This window comes from Triticum urartu, chromosome 7 (genome assembly GCF_003073215.2).
Source record: "Triticum urartu cultivar G1812 chromosome 7, Tu2.1, whole genome shotgun sequence".
Lineage (NCBI taxonomy): Eukaryota > Viridiplantae > Streptophyta > Magnoliopsida > Poales > Poaceae > Triticum > Triticum urartu.
The window spans coordinates 9,523,979-9,544,249 of NC_053028.1; the positions used below are offsets into that span (position 1 = coordinate 9,523,979).

Genomic DNA, 20,271 nt, shown 5'->3' on the forward strand with positions numbered 1-20,271 from the left:
GCAACAGTTATTTGCTAACAGGCTCAGCCATGCCATAAACTAGTGCTCATGTATATATTATCACATAACACAGGCCTTTCCAAACCGTCGACCTACATAGATCATACAACCATATGTATAAAATTAAGGTGCTTGTTCAGACTACATGCGATAAATAAACAGAGTAGGGAGTGATCATTTTTACATACCTCTAACCAACCAGCCAGTCGCTACTGAACCAAATGGGGGCACCAACACTGTGAACCTCTTCTTACCTTTTCGCCGATCAGCATTAATTCAGACGTGCCTCGATCAAAAACAAAAATCTGTAGATCTGAAGCAGCAGGCTTTCTATCTATATATACAAGTGCTCATTCTTACCACATAAGGTAAACAAACAGAGCAGGAAACAAGCAACTAGAAAGACCTTCTAGAGCACATGCCCTGCAGATCTGAAGCGGTAGGTTTCTGAAGCAAGAAAAGTTTCATCCTGAAAGAAAAATGGCTGCTAATTGTGCCAGGTATGAGACCCATCACCCAAGTACTGCAAATACATCACAATAACTCATTACAGAAGGGAATGATAAAATCGTCAGTTACATGGCATGTGATGTGACGGCGCACAAGAGATAACGATTGCAATCCAGTACAAACCAAAAATGTACAACATACTCCAGGAGACTGGAGCAGAACAGGATGATAATAACGAGACACATATTAGACACTACTTTCGTCAATTGTCCAGCCAATGGTAATAGCCTGAAGAAAAGGATACAACCAATAACACGATTACAGAAACCACTCTCAGTGATTATGGCACCAGAGGACGGCAGGTAGTAGAGTGCGAGAGGGCAATGCATGAGGCAATCAGCGAAGCAGGAGGACTATCCAAGGGGATCAGAACCGGCCGGTGAAGTAGGAGACATAATTGAACTGTACGACGAGCCAGCCTGGAGTACTCCACCTTGTAACAGGTTGCTGGAGCCTGAAGCGAACACATCACTTGGTTGAATTTCCTTTATGGCCTGCTATAAAGTAGAAGTAAACACATGAAGAAAACTTTGACAGAAAGGGTGTATTTGAAAGATAGAAAGTTAAACAAAATGCATATATGTATAAGTAAAGGCTATATATATCTTTGAGAGTACAAACGTGGAGTACGGGAGCTAAGTTACCTTTCCGTTTATTTGCAGGTGGGAATTTGAATAACACTTCATCTAATGTTCTTCCAGCGGATATGCGCGATCTTTGGCCAACTTTCTCCATCAGGTGCTCGGCAGCTCTCCTTCAACAGCTCACTACAATCCCATATGCATATCTGCTGGAGGGACGACGGCAAATCCGGTAAACATGATATGTTGCAGCAGCAAGTGATCAAGAGATTATTCAGATTGGGGAAGCGCTTCAGATTTGTTGGGAGGGAATTCATTTGACAGTCGCGGAATGACAGGGTCCTGACAGATGTGAAATTTACGGATTCGTCTAGTGAAATGAATGGTTCCTTGCATTCGTCAAGAGAGAGAAATGGTGGAACTGTGGAACCTTCAGCTGAGAGTATGTTGTTGAGTAGTGCAGAACTGCTAACTTGGAGTATGTGGTTGACTCGAAACTGTGAGATACACTCAGGGATGAGTTTTGGAACATCAACCAAATGTACCAAATCAAATTCCTGGGTAGACAATCCTTCAAGCGTACATAAATCTGGCAAGTGATACAGAATGAGTGCACGAACAGAGGTGAGGCTACCAATAGACAAGCTTGCGGGGCTTCTGCAATTATTTATGCTAATATAGTTCACTTGTGGCCAGTCAGTACAAAGGAAGTCAGCTGCAAGGACGCAGTTGTATATACTGAGGCTCCCAAGGGATAATGGGAAGCATTCTGCTCCGCGTGCCAACTCTAAACAGCTATTCCGATGAATAAAGAGTCAAGTTTTGTCAAATGTTGGAGGACCTCTTCTGAAGGAAGTGTAGTTAAAGTCATAATCTCTACCAAGACCAATCTTTTGAGTGATGCCAGGCCATCAACACTACCAGAATTTAGGCAGTTGCCGACGGCCATATCTATGCCGACAGCCCCCGTCGGCATATATGGGCATACCCCGACGGCCCAACTAAAGCCGTCGGCGTATAACCATCTATGCCGACGGGGGCAGTCGGCATAGATAAGCCATCGGCGTTTCTCCGAATATACCGACGGGGGCCGGCGGCATATCACGTGGGCCCGTCTACTCGGGCGGCGACGGCAGTTTGACGGCGTCAGGCTACGCCGACGGGCTAACGGTGGCCGTCGGCATATCTATGCCGACGGCCTAGCCGTCGGCATAGCTACGCCGACGTCATCGATCCGCCGCGCCGCCACGTCATCGATCCGCGTCGTTCGCCGGTCCTGTGGGGTGGCATTTCTATGCCGACGGCTAGGCCGTCGGCATAGGCCTGGCCCATGGTTTTTGCCACGTCATTGATCCCCGCCCTACGCCACGTCATCGATCCAGGGCTCTACCGTTCCGTGGCCGTAGCTATGCCGACGGCTAGGCCGTAGGCATAGATTTTCTAATAATATTTTTATATTTTTTGTATTTTCTCTTATTATTTTTTATTTTTTTCCAATACTAATTTCATTAACTTAAATGTACAGAAAACATATATCGATTGCCCCCCACACGGGCCTTCTTCCGTCGTGTCACGGAGAGGTTAGACGGGACGGGCCGGGTAGCTGTGGGGGGTAGCAATGCCGCCAGGTGTTGCGGTGGGCCCTCCTACGGTTGTGGAAACGTGGTGGCAGGCGCAGGCACGCGGCTCCGGGGTGTGCCCCCTCCCCCCTCACGGGCGTCGATGCCGCCGTGCCCCGGGAGGGGGGGGTGAAACGGCCACGTCGGGCCGACGCAGAGGGAATCTTGGGGTGGGTTGTGCCGGGACTGTGTTGGGGGGTGTACCTATGGCTGGGCTATGACAACAAGGTGAAAAGGTCCACCGGTCAAACTACGTCCAGCGAAAGTCAAAGGGATAGACCCGGCGGTCGTCTGTGTCAGGGTTAGACGGGACGGGGTACCTAGGGGGTAGCAATGCCGCCAGGTGTTGCGGTGGCCCTCCTACGGTTATATAAGCCCGTCCGGCGAAAGTCAAAGGGCTAGATCTACTGGTCAACTGGGATTGGATGGCCTTCGGGGTGTAGCTATGCCACCGAAACATCGCATGGGTCGCGATGCATGTGTGAAAGTGTTCTGGCATGCGTAGACACCCGTCTTGGGGATCCGTGGTGTGGCCCCCCTCCACGGAAGGCAGAGCAGCCGTCAATTAGAGGGGGGGATGGTGCGGGTGCGGTGGATCCGGAGGGAATCTAGTGTTGGGTTGGGTCCAGACCGTGTTCGGGGATGTTGCTATGGGCTGACCTATCGCAGCCAGGTGGAAGACTCCACCGGTCAAAGCCCGTCCGACGAAAGTCAAAGGGCTAGATCTACTGGTCAACTGGGATTCGGGGTGGCCTTCGGGGTCTAGCTATGCCACCGAAACATCGCACGGGTCCCGATGCATGTGTGAAAGTGTTCTGGCATGTGTAGACGCCCGTCTTGGGGCTCCGTGGTGTGGCCCCCCTCCACGGAAGGCAGAGCAGCCGCCACTTAGAGGGGGGATGGTGCGGGTGCGGTGGAACCGGAGGGAATCTAGTGTTGGGTTGGGTCCAGACCGTGTTCGTGGATGTTCCTACGGGCTGACTTATCGCAACCAGGTGAAGAGTCCACCGGTCAAAGCCCGTCCGGCGAAAGTCAGAGGGCTAGATCTACTGGTCAACTTGGATTCGGGGTGGCCTTCGGGGTGTAGCTATGCCACCGAAACATCGCACGGGTCGCGATGCATGTGTGAAAGTGTTCTGGCATGCGTAGACGCCCGTCTTGGGGCTCCGTGGTGTGGCCCCCCTCCACGGAAGGCAGAACAGCCGTCACTTAGAGGGGGGGATGGTGCGGGTGCGGTGGAACCGGAGGGAATCTAGTGTTGGGTTGGGTCCAGACCGTGTTCGGGGATGTTGCTATGGGCTGACCTATCGCAACCAGGTGGTAGAGTCCACCGGTCAAAGCCCGTCCAGCGAAAGTCAAAGGGCTAGATCTACTGGTCAACGGGGATTCGGGGTGGCCTTCAGGGTGTTGCTATGACACCGAAACATCGCACGGGTCCCGATGCATGTGTGAAAGTGTTCTAGCATGCGTAGACGCCCGTCTTGGGGCTCCATGGTGTGGCCCCCCTCCACGGAAGGTAGAGCAGCCGTCACTTAGAGGGGAGGATGCGCGAAAGAGTAGAGAGGGTAAATGTTACTGCGGTAATGATGCGGCGTCAATATTACTAAATACTCGGAGCGCGATAAAATCATGATTTTTTTTGCACGACGTGGGCACATGTGCTATAGGAACGATGGTATTTTTTCATAATTTTTGGTGATGGAGAAGTATCCGAAAAATTCCCTCTACGGGATTGCCCTTCGCGCGTCTACGGCTGTGGCCGGCGGCCTCCGGGGGCTAGCATGCCGCCAAATCTTGCGCCGGCGGCCTCTCACAAGTCTGGAAGTGTTGTCGCGGTTGCAAACGCCCGGCACGCGTGTCCGGGGTGTGCCCCCCTCACGGACGGCGCTGCCGCCGGCACCTGGAGGGGGGAAACGGACGCGTGGGGGAAACGGCTACCACAGCTTACACCCGGGCACCGGGCCGGTAACTGAACGTTTCACCGTAATTGTCCATTTTCTTAGCACAAGTCTAATGAATACCGGAGCTCACAAATATGCCTAAAGAAAAAAAATAAAAAATATGCCGTAATAAAAAAATATGCAAAGTACCTATGCCGACGGCTTTGCCGTCGGCATAGATTGACACGTGGCATGTCCATCTATAAACCGTCGGCATAGGTTGACCTTATCCACAGCCGCACCCACCCCCTCCACTCATTCTTCCTCCCCCGCATCGTCTCCCCCCACCCGACCCCGATCCCCACCCGCGCCGCCGCCGCCGTCCTATCCTGACCCTCGCCGCTGCCCCACCCTCACCGCGCCGCCACCCCCATCCCCTCCCCCAACTGCGGCGCTGCCCCGCCCCCGCCCCCATCCCATCCCCCACCGCCGCCACGCCGCCCCAAGACCGCCGTCGACGCCGCCGGGCCGGCCCGTCCCCGGCGGCCCATCCCCGGCTGCGGCCGCCTCGTCCCCGACTGCGCCGGCGGCCGACGCCACTGCCCCGCCCCTCACTGCCCTTCTCCACCCCGACCTCATCGCCGCCCCGCCTCTGCTTCGCCGGTGAGCCCCCTGCTGCTGCTTTGCTGCTACCGCTGCCGCTTGCTGCTTGCTGCCACCGCTGCCGCTGCCGCTGGTTGCTGCTTCCTGCTGCTGTCGCTGCTTGCTGCTTGCTGCTGCTATGTTAGGTTAGTTAGTTCAGGGTTTAGATGGATAGATTAGTTAGATATATAAAAATTTTGTTGATAGGTTAGCTGAGAAAAAAATTGTTGTTGATATATAGATGGATAGATGAGTGGATACTACATCATGATATATAGATGGATAGATGATGATGATGAATATTTGACGAATAGATGATGAGTCCCTATAGTTTTTTTGCCTACATGATGCAAAAATAAATGAATGCATGTTTAAATGTTTTAAATATGCTCTATGAGTTGTGATGTTCTAATTATTTGTCGTGATGGAATTTGCAGGCTTTGTGGTGTTGCATTCATCGGAGTGACCGCTGTCTGACGCGTTGGTCCCCCTGAGCATCCCTCTGCTGTTCGGCTACTTCCTCTACAACCGAGGGTGAGCTACAAGTCCATCTCCTCCATTTTTTCATATCACTAGATTTCATTCTCAAGTCAAGTGGCGTAACCTAGGCGTCTCCTGTCCGAAAGGGTTGCATCGATAAATATGCATTCAATTGCATATTTATCACCGCAGCTCTTTCGGATTGTCCAGCGTCTTCCATGGACAGCCCGAGGATCTATAGATTGGGTATGTTCTCCATGTTCTCCCCCGTTCTGAGAAAGGATTTCGGCGGCGCCTCCCCATTGTTCTCCGGAGCACATTCTCTCGGCTATTTGCCAAGACGTGTTCTGGAGAATAGCGGGGAGGTGCTGCCGAAATTTTGTCTCGGAACGGGGTAGAATGGAGAACGTACTCAATCTACACATCCTCGGGTGGGATTAGGACCCATCTTTACCTATTAGAGATGTAGGTGGATTAAACGCGGTAGAAACTGAAAATTTGATGTGATTAATTTAAGTGAATCCTTAATTATGTTGTGTGGGTTGCAAAAAAGCAGAGGATGGCAGATAATCAGTGGATGTACAGTGGTTTTATCCGTCGGAATCGAGTAACATCAGAGTGGATCGCGAAAACCGATGTGTATTTGAAGGAGATATTCCGTCGTCCAATGAGAATTATCCCACCATGCCCCTGTGCGACATGTGCCAGACGTCACCGTAGAAATCAAACGGACATGAGTGAGCACCTTCGCACACACGGATATATGCCAAACTTTGACATGCCGCCGATAAACATAGCCGAGCAGGACCGTGGTAGAGAGGAGGTGATGCGACAACGCATCGATGGATATTAGGACGACGGGGTCAGGGACATGCTAGATGATGTCATTGTTGCCGAAACGGCAAATGCGACACCTTCAGAGAATGAACCGGAGGAGCCGGAGGCAACCGCAAAGGCCTTCTTGGAGGTCTTGGCCTCGTCGAAGAAACCTCTTTATGCGGGTGCGAAATTATCTCAGCTGGATGCCATCTCGCAACTGATTGCAGTGAAGGCCGAGTACGGCTGTAGCCAGAAATGCTTCGAAGCATTCCTGGGAGTATGGGCTAACAGCCTCCCTGAGGGTCATGAACTGCCGAAAAGCATGTACGATACAAAGAAAATCATGAAGGCACTCTCTATGGATTATGAGAAAATAGATGTTTGCCCGAAGAATTGCCTTTTGTTTAGGCACGAGTATGCGGATGACAAGTACTGTAGGAAGTGCGGTTCGTCTCGGTACATTGAGGTGGTCAGTGAGGATGGTGAGAAAAAGCAGCTAACCATCCCCGTTAAGGTTCTTCGGTATCTTGATTTTATAAAAAGACTGCAGCGCCTTTTCATCACGAAGGAGTCTGCCAAAATGATGAAGTGGCACAAGGAAGGTATAAGGTACAATCCAAAAAAATCGTACATCCATCGGGAGGGGAAGCATGGAAGTCATTCGATGAAGAATACCCCGAGGAAGCAGCCGAGGCTGGGAATGTAAGAATAGCCATATCAGGTGATGGGTTGAATCCATATGGTATGTCGTCCAATCCATACAGCTGCTGGCCTGTGTTTGTAATTCCGCTCAATCTTCCTCCCGGTGCCCTAATGCAACGGAAGACCATGCTCTTGTCGCTCATCATTCCGGGGCCTGACTACCCGGGGAAGCAATTGGGTGTGTTTATGCAGCCGCTTGTGGATGCTCTGCACCATTCTTGGTACTTTCCGAGGTTGACATACGACCGGGGTCTGCAGAGAAATTTCTTGATGAAAGTTTGGTTGCACTATTGCATGCATGACTTTCCCGGCTATGCTCTATTTTGCGGATGGTGTACAAGTGGTAAGATGCCATGCCCAGTGTGCATGCAGGCTCTGCGAATGATTTTGCTGAGTAAGGGTGGCAAGTATGTAGCCTTTGACCTGCATCGACAGTTCCTCCCTCCAGACCATCCAGACAGGGAAGACAGGAAGAACTTCACGAAAGGCCGGGTTGTTCATGAAGTAACCGAGATTCCAACATTTTCGGGGGCAGATGTTCTTGCTCAGCTAAAAGCTCTCAAGCCTAAAGTCAAAGGCAAAGGCAAAGGCAAAGCCAAAGGCTTCGAGGGATATGGTGAGACGCACAACTGGACGCACATTACCCCCTTCTCGCAGCTTCCCTATTTCAAGGACCTCAAACTTCCTTACAATATTGATGTGATGCACACCGAAAAGAATGTGGCAGAGTCCCTTTTCCACACGATCCTCAACATTCCTGATAAGATGAAGGATAACGTAAAAGCTAGAGCCGATCAATAGAGAATTTGTGATAGACCAAGCCTGAACATGAAGCCTCCCACAGGCGGTCGAAAAAACTGGTTCAAGCCAGATGCTGACTTTGTCCTTAAACCGCCAGAAAAAAAGAAGTACTTATCTGGCTGAAACAAATTTTGAAGTTCACCGATGGTTATGCATCGAATATAAGTAAGGGAGTCAATCTTTCAACGGGCAAAGTGACCGGCCTGAAGAGTCATGACTACCATGTGTGGATTGAGCGGATAATGCCGGTGATGGTTCGAGGCTATGTCCCCGAGCATGTCTGGCGAGTGCTTGCCGAGCTTAGCCATTTCTTCCGCACGCTCTGTGCTAAAGAAGTAAGTAAAGAGGTGATTGAAAAATTGCATAAGAAGGCACCAGAGTTGATAGTCAAGCTAGAGAAGATCTTTCCGCCAGGCTTCTTTACTCCGATGACACATCTCATTCTGCACCTCGCGAACGAGGTATTGTTGGGGGGCCCTGTGCAAAATCGCTGGCAGTACGGCCCTGAGAGGCAGAACAAGCATCTCCGACGGAAATGTGGAAACAAAGCTAAGATTGAAGCTTCCATAGCTGAGGCAGTTATCCTAGAGGAGGTGTCAGACCTCAGGACATCATACTATCCAGACCACGTTCCCCATCTGCATAACAAGGTGCCTCGATACAATATAGAAGAGCCCAAGTATCAACCCAGACTCGATCTATTCAACGCGCAAGGTGGGAGAGCTGGGGCCTCGAAATCTTATAACATGCCACGACAAGAGTGGGAGGACCTCATGTTCTATATCTTGCACAACATCAAGGAAGTTGAGGAAGTGTGGATGAGGTAATACCACTACACCATTCCTTTATGTCTTCCACATCATCATGTTTCATGTTCACTTAGTCTCGGTCTAACACCGCTTATCTTTTTTTTAGTGATTTCGTTCAAGAGGAATGGACGGGAGTGAATCCTCCTACTGAGGCGGAGGCACTTACTCTTCTCCGTCATGGAAACCCTGGACGTAAAAATTTTGTTGCTTGGTTCATGGACAAAGTAATTTTCCACACTCCCCTATTAAATACCTACTTCAACATTTATTAGTTAACCGAACTAATGCATGCAACAATTTCCGTTATACTTGTAGGGAAAAGATCCGAACATATCTATGGATGACGAATTGAGATGGGTTTCCATGGATAGTCAGATGCAGGAGGCTTTTCAGGATATGGCGGCCGCAGGTGTCCTCAGTTCCCTACAGCACAATGCCCTCCAGCACAACCAGTGCTGATGAGCTTTGAGGAGTTTGTGGCACAGAACGCTGGCCCCTCGCCGGTTAGTTCATCCCCAATCTATTCACCCAAAGCATGTCATGCCTTTCAACACAGTCATATATCCCGTGAATATGTCTTTTCAACATCCAGGGAACAGGTGGATCTACCGTTGGCGGTGGTCTTCGCAGCACTCCGGAGACACGGAGCCCGACCACTCCGATCCACGGAGGCGGAGGAGGAGGCGGTCTTGGCGGTAGCGCTGCCGCTAGCAGTGACGACCTGGGCTTCGGCGGTCTTGGCGGTGACGACCTCCGTGGTGCTCGACGTCCTGGCGCTTAAGCCTTTGGGTCACATTGTGGCGGTCTTGGTGGTGATGATACTTATATGCTTGTGATGTTTCTTATTGTTGTTTGTGAGATTCTTATGCTTGGTGGTGATGATACTTATATGTTTATGCTTTGCGATGCTTCTTATGATGTGTGATGATGAATTTGTTGTGTGATGCTGCTGGGTCAGCTGTTATGTGATGCATATATTTGTTGTGTGCTGTATATATTCAAATGAATTGAGCTGAAACAAAACAGAAAAAAGAAAAAAAACAGACAGAAACTATGCCGACGGCAAGGCCGTCGGCATAGAGCTGCCGTGAGCTCCAAGTGGCTGCCACGTGGCAGGTCTATGCCGACGGCCTAGCCGTCGGCATAGTTTCAAACTAAGCCGACGGCTAAGCCGTCGGCATAGGCCTGCTCCAGGAGCTCCCAGTGGCTGCCACGTGGCAGGTCTATGCCGACGGGCTGGCCGTCGGCATAGTTTCAACCTAAGCCGACAGCTAGGCCGTCGGCATAGACCCGCCCCAGGGGTGACGCCTGCTCGCCACGTGGCACGTCTATGTCGACGGCCTAGCCGTCGGCTTAGGTTGAAACTATGCCGACGGCTAGACCGTCGGCATAGACCTGCCACGTGCAGAGCAAGCGTTGGTCAGCACTTGACGGCGGCCGCCGTTAGGCGATAACGCTGCCGACGGCCGGGGCCGTCGGCATAGATGTACGGACACCGTCGGGATAGGGCATATGCCGACGGCCTTTCTATGCCGACGGCATTCCTGGCTACGCCGACGGATATGTTGCCGACGGCCCTATGCCGACGGGGGCCGTCGGCATAGGCCTGTCCCGACGGCCATTCAGGGCTATGCCGACGGCCCTGGCCGTCGGCATAGGGTGCGATTCCGGTAGTGCAAGGCAAACAGCTAAAGCTCCATCTGTAATACTACATGAAGAAAGTTCAAGTTCACAAAGTCCTGATGGTGGAACCAGCGGCAGCCCAATGCTCCTTCCGTAGACGAGTCTCATCCTCTGCTCGTGACACAATATACATGCCATGATGACATCCTCTTTTACCAATACTTCATCTTTCTCTCTTTCTATAGCATTTTCAAGTTTTTGAACATGTGCCACATCTACATGCATAAATATCATCAACTGCTTTAGAAATGAATGTTCCTGTGAGAGTAGTCTCCTAATATCTGATCCTAAATCTAACTCCCAGATTAAACCAAGTCGTGATGCCAAGTGGTTTGTCCTCATGAAATTCCCTCTCTTATCATCATGTTCCAACGCATCGTTGGAAATAAATACAAGCAGTGGGCATTTGTGTACTAGTAACATTTGTGGGACGTAGCCATGATGGTGAACCTCGTTAACAAATCTCGGTGTCGTGCTCGTGTGATTGCTTGGTCCTCCATAGATCGACGGAACGCCTCGGATTTATTCTAACATAAATCACACAGCTTCTCAGGCAAACTCTCAACTTTGGGACTAGAAAGAAGTAACTGCAAGTGGTAAAGAGTACACGCAACTTACCAACAGATTCGGGCAACTTACTGCTGCTGTAAGATGTCAAATATAGTACACGCAACTTCTTCAAATTTTGTAGTATCTGATTAAAAATGTCACTTATATCATCCATCAGCGGGTCTATGTAGATTATAGTGCGTAAATGATGTAGCTTGCAGATACTTTGCTTGTGTTGCATCATACTACCAACACAAACAGATAGATGTCGAACAGTGGATGGAATTTTCATCACCTTATCAACCTGAAGTAGTCTTCCCTGAAGAGTGATTCTGCCAGATCATGAAGGAAATCGTGCATAACATAGCATTTCTCATAAAATGGTTGAAAGAACGAAACAGAGATCATCTCCTTGAAATAATCTCTCGCAATATCTTCAACTCTCTTGTTTTGATTGCATGAATCTACGAGGCCCTCAGCCATCCAAAGATGAACCAGCTCATCAATGACATACTTGTGGCCTTTTGGAAACAAGCTGCAGTATAGGATTTAACTTATCATAACTCCACAACAAAGCTCTCATGGGCTCACTTAATTTGTCAACCTGTATGGTAAGAGCATCCTTCCATGCCGTGATATTTGTTTCCCCTTTCAACTGGGAACCCACAACTTTTGCCGCCAAAGGAGATTGTCCAAGCCTTTTAGCAATCTTCTCTGCAAAATCTTCCAACCTCTTGCGCAACTGCGGATTTCTGATTTCTGGCCCAGAGAATGCATGGTGTTTGAAGAGTGCCAAGAACTGAGCATCTTCCATGTTTTCTAGAGGACACACGTCTTCACAACAAAGAGCAGCGGGAAATGAATTCTGTCGAGAGGTTACCAAAACTTTGCTTCCCGTCTTTTGGGAAACTAGAGGAGCTAACAATTGGTCCCATTCTCTCTGATTGACAGGTTCAAACCAAACATCATCCAACACAAGTAGGAATTTCCCTGGTTCTTGCAGCATGTCTGTCAATTTGCGCTGCAGAGTATCAAGGTTATCAATGCGTGGGCACTCCCCCTGAGAGGCAGACTCAATTATCTCCCGTGTATGACGACGAACATCAAGTTTGCGTGAGATGCTTACCCACATTGTCACATCAAAATGTTCTTTTACCCTCATGTCATTGTAAACAAGTTGTGCCAAGGTGGACTTTCCCATGCCTCCAGCTCCAACAATGGCCAAACCCGAGTACGTAGCTATACTAGACTCGGTAGTAGCACTTGTCTTGGTAAGAAGTTCTATTATATGATCCCGATCCTTGTCACGACCAATCACTTTCAGAGGTGGTAGTGATGTGGTCTCAGGAACAACATTTGATGATATGATGGTGCTCTCTGCATTATAACCAGATGGTAAGCAGAGCAGTTCACGGAAGTCCTTGGCTTTCGCCAGGGTAGCCTTCAGTTCATTCAGTTGTTGAATTAGCTTTCTGTTCTCAGAGCTCAGATTGGACAGCCTGCTTGATGCAGCATGTAGAGGCTTCATCAAAGTGTTGCTGATGGAGGAGGCATTTGCCAGCAAGGAATCCTTCCCCTTTGTTTGGCACTTGAGGAGGTTATACTCATGCTTGTCCAGCAAGTCTTCAGCCAGGTAGAAGCCTTCTTTGAGTTCCTTAAGCCACTTGTCCAACTTGGGCCTGTGGTTTCCCTTATCCGCTGCTTCAATTAACAGCTCGAACTGCGGCAACACAGTGGTCTCCAGTTCATGGAGCTCACGTGCCATATCCACTCCAAGGTACGTTGAAGCATTAGAAAGGAGCTTCTTTAAGGCCGGCGATGCAGCCAATTTTAAGCTTACGCTTAAGGCAGCACTAGCTAACGACACTTCCATCGGATTGTAGGGTCTATTTTTTGGGTGTAGAGGCCTAGGGAGGGAGTTTTGTTTGTTTTGTGGATGAACATATCTTGGGTGTAGAAAGACAAATTATGGGAAACCGGTAAAAGAACAGACTTCTCCTTTCCACTCCCTTTTTTGGATTTGTTTTAGTGTTGAATGGCCTGAATATATTGAAATACTAGGACTGGAATTACTTCTGGAAGCACTGATGGATAAAAACCTGTTGAAGTCGGAAACCACAAGTTAAATTAGCAAACTGCAATGGTGACAAGAAAAAAGAAACCCACTGGTAGATCAGATCTCTAGACAATGGCAAAACGTAAGAATACTATTTTGAGCGTGGAAACTAACCTGAATAAATAATAAAAGAGCAATGAAAGTGCTTCTGAATTGGAGGTAGAAACAACCTGTGAATATAGCAACGGATGAACACCTGTTGGAGTGGGAAATCACAAGATAGATTAGCCGATTGCAACAAGGAAGATAATACAGTAGTAAAAAAACAGATTTGTATGGGAAAACAGAGGAGATTAGTTGTGAGCTTACACTGATGAACAAGTGAGAAGCAGCGTTGTAGGCCCTGGCACAGCGATGAGGCAAGGCTGCAGGAGAGGCAGATAGGAATTCGATCCTGCAAGAGAATGAGAGGAGGCAAAAAATAATCCCAAACAGCAGTTCAACAAGGTAGTAGTATCAAATATCCCGTGGAATTCCATGGTTCCACAGTGATTTGCGTGTCCATGTCTCACTTTTCAAGCTTATCCCATCAGCTCATCGCCTACGTAGCCTTCTACTGTCCGCACACTGTCCTCTGCGGGATCATCGTTTCCGGTGGCCACCGTCTCCATCCAGTTGGCCTCCCCTTGAGTGGGTTTTCCCGGTGGCTGGTTGGACTTGGGCATGCCGTTGTCTTCCACACTCATTGAGAAAACGACTGATTTCACATCTTAGTTCACACGCACAAGTGGTCCCAGAAGCCCAAACAATAGACTGAACTTCACTAAGAAAATGAACGAATGATTCATTTCTTTTTTCTTTTGAAACAATCATTGGAAGAAAAAAAAAAGCATGTTGCGTGCCACGAATGTCTTGCTTCCCTGTTGCATCCGGGAAGCTCAATGGAGCTCCTCGACCTTGTGGTCAAACAAAATAAATGAGCCCCATTGCTCTCGTGCTTGCTTCGTTATCTTGGCATCACTGCAGGTTCAAATTGTAAATCTGCAATCTATGGACAAAGAAGGCAAAGAATGGTAAGAACTAATGATCTGTGTACATAGACGTGCACCCCGGCAACAAAGAACCCATTGTTTCTGAATCTATACAGCTGCAACGAATAAGGAAAGAAGAGACGGAAATTAAATGAATGATGATCAGCAGGCAATTCAGATTCTGAATTAAATTACTGCTATGGCGGACTGAGCAGAGCTTCGCACCGACTTTGGAGAATCACAGACTAACTAAAGCCATTCTGAATTAAAAAAAAAATTTGCTGCCTTACGCAAAATTGTACCTTGATTGGTGTGGGGAACAGTTCGGCTCACGCGGTGGCCGTGCACCCCGGGCGCCGAGCTCACACAGGGTTAAATGGTGGCCTGCAGCTCCAGGCGCCACAGCCGACGGGGGCCGCCCGCCATGAGCACCGGCGAGGTCCGCATCCCGACCAACGCTGTATCTAGGGGCTCCCTCATGTGGCGCTGCACCAGATTTTTCGATAAAGGGCGTCTTTATTAACTCAAAACGTAGCATCAATGATAGAGGCGGGTGTCCCGATCTTTCGATGAGATGATAACTATTGATTTGGTGTAGTCATGTCCTCATCAATCAAGAAGATACAAATCATGATGAGTAACACCCGGCTTCTGCATAGCTAGGATGCACATGGCGCTGCACCAGATGAGTCATCCGTCGTCCTCCTCCGAGTCACCCCAGTCTCCTCCATACGAATGCCCCCCGGCACGAGCAACTCCGCATCCGCCCGGGTCTTGATCTCCACGAAGTTGAGGTCCGTCCTCGGCCTCCCGGCACACCACACCGCCACGTCGTAAGCAAGCGCGGCCTCATGGACGGTGGGGTAGGTGCCGAGCCAAAAGGGGCGTCCCGTGTGCAATTTAGTCAACTGGAGTTCTAGTATGATCAATGAATGGGTCGATTTCTCTAGGAACTTGAGGATAATTTGCAAGGGAAAATCCATGGAGCCGTGATTACTCTATAGGAGAAATATTGATGATCGATGCAGGACAAGGCAAGATTGCAGGCAACTGCCGACAAATTCCTCCTCTGTACCGCTAGGCACCAGTTGCATCTAATGTCTCCAGATGTGATGTATTGCTCTAGCGTTCTTCCATTCGATGTGTGAATTAAAGTCATCACATAATTTGTTCGACATGCTAAACCTGCCGGAAGGATTCAATTGTTCTCATCACTGCATCCAATATCGGTGGCATGTAACGCAGTCATTTATGCCAGCCATTAGAAGTTGTCCAATGCATAAAATCTAGCAATTGATCGGGTAAGCTAGAAGAACAATCATGCCTACCATCGACTCCAACTGCGACAGCAATGAACCAACCCATCAAGTACTGCCTAAGTGTGGCTGGACGGCTAGGATTTCTGGATCCTGCCGCCACAATAAGCGGTCGAGTCCACCAGGACATGCCCTTTGCTGCAGGTCATGGATGCATGCATTGTTGGAAATATGAGCAATTTACCAAATGATTTTATTAACAGAAATACTAGATAAAGCATGACTAATATAGCAGCGATAAAGCAAGTCATGCAATCTGACGGAGAGAAAGTAAATAGCATCTGCATATATGAACTTGAACTGAACACATCTAGGACAGAAACTAGATCATGTTGAATATATGAAGTAGAACCTAACATATGTAGGGAAAACACTAAAGCAAAGATCTGTGGCAGGATTTCTATCAGAAACAGGAAGAACACGTACGGGACAGCAGCAGCAGAAGCACTGGACTTGGGGTCGACATCCTCGCCAGCCATGTCGTCGATGAGGTTGTCGACGTCGGGGAAGAAGTCGTCGTCGGGGAAGTAGTCGTCGGAGTCCGTGATGAAGAGGTCAGTAGTCGCGCGGAGCGCTCCCCAAAAACCTTATCACCCTTCTCCCGTACAAGACTCAAAAGGTGCGGTTCTGGAGGCCTACTGTCCCGACCTGCGGTGCACGCCGCAAGCCGAGATGGGAAAGAACGTAGCAGCAGCGCAGTGCTCAGGAACTTAGTGGCGAGAGGAAGAGGATCTTCTGGTGTGTCTCTCTGGAGAGGATCGACCTCTCTTATATAGGCACAGGAGAAGAACGCGAACAGGCTGCAGCGGGAGGCGAAGCAACGGAGGGAGATGAAGCGAACAGGCAGCACGCGAAGAGGTGCGCCGTCCGTATTCAGTCTCTACTACAACAAAACGTTTCAGCCCCCGTGTGACCGTTCGTATACCCGTCGTGCGTGGCAAAAATTTAGACATCGGCTCGGCTCATTCCCACGACCCGCGGCGCGGCGCGTCGTGACGAGGCGGCCGGCGGAGGAGGAGCGCGCGTGGATGTCCCTCTTATTCTCATGCTCATACATGTGGGGAAAGAACCTCCGTTATAAAGAGGTCCAACTCCCTCTAAACTAGCAATGTGGGACTAAACTTTAGTTCCACCTCTTGCCTTGCACGAATGGATTGCGTGGGCCTCTAGGATTTATTAGGAATTTCTGAAACTGCTATTGGGCTAGGCCCAAAATAAACAAAATTTCAGCAATCCCCCACCAGATTCCAGAGGCACACAAAATTTGCCTTTGGTTCCAAAATACTGTTTTATATACCGTTACTGCAGTGGAGACTGTTAAGTTGAACTTCTACCTAGAACTCTATGCTACACTAGTAAGCAACTTGAACAGTGGACTAGGCCTTGAACTGCAAGTTTTCTGCGAATCTAACTTCACATAAAGCCTTGACCGATACGTGGCTACCGTGGGTCTTCCCCCCGGGTGGAGCTTATGCGTCATACTCCGAGACTTTTCATGAGTTTACTAAAGAGAACCCTACTCTCATAGATTGCGACGTTTGATAATCAGACTCATATAGGTGTGTTTTTCAAAAGATGTTCTGCAGGACAACATCTCTGCTTAAATGAGCCACTTAGAACACATTAAGATATACATCAACCTGCCATGCAGTTTTAGGAGAGTATTGCATCTTCATGGAGTGGTATTGTTAATAGTAAGGATACTCTCCTCTCAGTTGATCAACAGCTTGTCTTCCACATCTAATTCACAGGATCTCCGATCACAAAGAATATGTTACCACTGTGAACAACTCATATTGTGGGTCTCACACCCATCTCCCTCGATGCATTATCTATCACATTACGTGATAAACCCTTAGTAAAAGGATTTGCCAGATTTTTAGAAGTTTGGATATAATCCAATGCAATAACTCCGGAGTTTCTCATTTTCCTGACATACTTTAACCTTCTCTGAAAGTGTCTTGATGACTTCATATTATCCTTTGAGCTGCTCACTTTCGTGCTCACAGTTTGATTGTCGCAGTTCATAAGGACACCCGGTACAGGTTTCTCAACAACCGGCAAGTCATTCAAGAGCCGGTGAAGCCAATCTATTTCGACCGTAGCTGTATCTAGTGCTGTGAGTTCTGCTTCCATTGTTGACCTCGTTAAGATGGTCTGCTTGCAAGACTTCCAAGAAACAGCGCCACCTTCATGAGTGAATACATATCCGCTCATGGCCTTTTATCTCATCAACATCTGAGATCTAGTTTGAGTCACTATACCCTTCAAGAACCTTTGGGTGCCCAGTGTAGTGAATTCCATAATTTGCAGTGCCTTTCAAATAACGCAAGACTCTCTTTAGAGCTTTCCAATGCACATTTCCTGGTTTTGAGACAAACCGACTCAGTTTGGTAATAGCAAAAGAGATGTCAGGTCTTGTAGCACTGGCTAAGTACATAAGAGAGCCAACGATCTGAGAATACTTCAATTGATCTCTAGCAATTCTTTGATTCTTTCAAAGTACCACACTCGCATCATATGGTGTTGGAGAGGGCTTGCAGTCACTATAGCCAAAGCGACTCAAGATCTTTTCCACATAATGAGATTGAAGCAATGTAATCCCACCATCATCGTCTCTCAACAACTTGATGTTCAGAATGACATCAGCCACTCCTAAATCCTTCATCTCAAAACAACGAGATAGGAAATACCTGACCTCCTTAATAACATTCAGATTTGTTCCGAAAATCAGTATGTCATCAACATACAAGCAAAGAATAACTCCTTCGCCCCCACCATGGCGATAGTACACACATTTATCAGCTTCGTTTACAATGAAGCCTGCAACGGTTAAAGTTCTTTCAAACTTCTCATGCCACTGCTTGGGTGCTTGCTTAAGTCGATACAAAGACTTCAGCAACTTGCACACTTTCCCTTCCTGACCATCTAGTACAAACCCATCTGGTTGTTCCATATAAATCTCCTCGTCCAACTCTCCATTTAGGAAAGCAGTCTTAACATCCATTTGATGAACGAGAAGACCATGTGAGGCAGCTAGTGAAAGCAGAACTCGAATAGTGGTCAGTCAAGCCACAGGTGAGTAAGTATCAAAGAAGTCTTCACCTTCCTTTTGGGTATAACCCTTAGCCACCAGCCGAGCCTTGTACTTTTTAATAGTACCATCAGGCCTAAGCTTCTTCTTGAATACCCATTTGCAACCTATAGGTTTGCACCCATAAGGACGATCAGTTATCTCTCAAGTTTCATTCGCCAAGATGGAATCCATCTCACTACGAACCGCTTCCTTCCAGTAGTCAGCATCTTCAGATGCATAGGCCTCTGAAATAGAACTGGGAGTGTCATCTATGAGATACACAAGAAAATCATCACCAAAGGACTTTGCAGTCCTCTGTCTCTTGCCCCAAGTAGGAACTTCATTGTTCTCCTCCACAGAACTTTCAAAGTGTTCCATTGAAATGGCAGGTTCGGTAATTGTAATTGGTTTTTGATTCGATGAACTAGGCATCTCCTGATTAGATGAGGTAGCCATATCCTTCATGGGAAAGATATCTTCAAAGAAAGTCGCATCATTCGACTCCATGATCGTACCGACATGCATGTCAGATACCTCAGATTTTACAACCAAGAATCTATAGCCAATGCTATGAAAAGCATATCCCAGGAAAACACAAACCACAGTCTTTGGTCCAAGATTCCGCTTCTTTGGAATTGGAACATTGACTTTCGCCAAACAACCCCATGTTCGTAGATAAGAGAGTTTTAACCTTTTCTTCTCCCATTCCTCGAATGGATTTATCTCTTTGTTCTTTGTGGGAACTCGGTTTAGGACATGACATGCTGTCAATATCGCCTCCCTCCACCATGCCTTGGAGAGACCCGATGTGTCTAACATGGCGTTAACCAAATCAGTTAGAGTACGGTTCTTTCTTTCGGCCACCCCATTTGACTGAGGTGAGTAGGGAGCGTCCTCTCATGGATTATACCATGTTCCGCACAAAAAGCATCAAATTCATTGAAAAAATACTCTCCACCACGGTCGGACCTAAGCCTCTTGATTTTTCGATCAAGTTGATTTTCCACTTCAGCTTTATAGATCTTGAAAAAGTTCAAAGCCTCATCCTTAGATTTCAGAAGATACACACGGCAGTATCTAGTGGAGTCGTCAATTAACGTCATGAAATATTTCTTTCCACCTTTTGTCAAAAAACCATTCATTTCACATAGATCTGAATGTATGAGCTCTAGTGGTGCAAGATTTCTCGTTTCCGTAGTCGTGTGATACTTACGAGGTTGCTTAGCTTGCACACACACTTGACACTTAGATCCCTTGACAGTTGTGAAACTAGGGATTAAGTTCAACTTTGCTAGTCGCGACATGCAACCAAAGTTAACATGAAAAAGACGTGAATTCCACACATTTGATTCACTATTGTTGCAAACATGATTAACAACTTTATTGCAAACGTCTGATAAGGATAAACGAAACAGGCCTCCTGACTCATAGCCTTTACCAACAAAGGTTCCATACTTGGATATTACAAATTTATTTGACTCAGAGACAAGCTTGTAGCCATCTCTACACAGAAGAGATCCGCTAACAAGATTTTTGTTGACGGAGGGGACATAATGCACGTTCTTCAGTCGCACGATCTTCCCCGAAGTAATCTTCAGATTCAGAGACAAGCTTGTAGCCATCTCTACACAGAAGAGATCCGCTAACAAGATTTTTATTGACGGAGGGGACATAATGCACGTTCTTCAGTCGCACGATCTTCCCCGAAGTAATCTTC

The 20,271-nt window shown here is 48.1% G+C and overlaps 2 pseudogenes; both read right to left on the reverse strand.

Moving 5' to 3' along the window:
- Window positions 1-590: 590 nt before the first annotated feature.
- LOC125524392 lies at window positions 591-10,949 on the reverse strand (annotated as a pseudogene).
- On the reverse strand, window positions 10,917-13,808 carry LOC125524391 (annotated as a pseudogene).
- Between the last annotated feature and the right edge of the window lie 6,463 nt (window positions 13,809-20,271).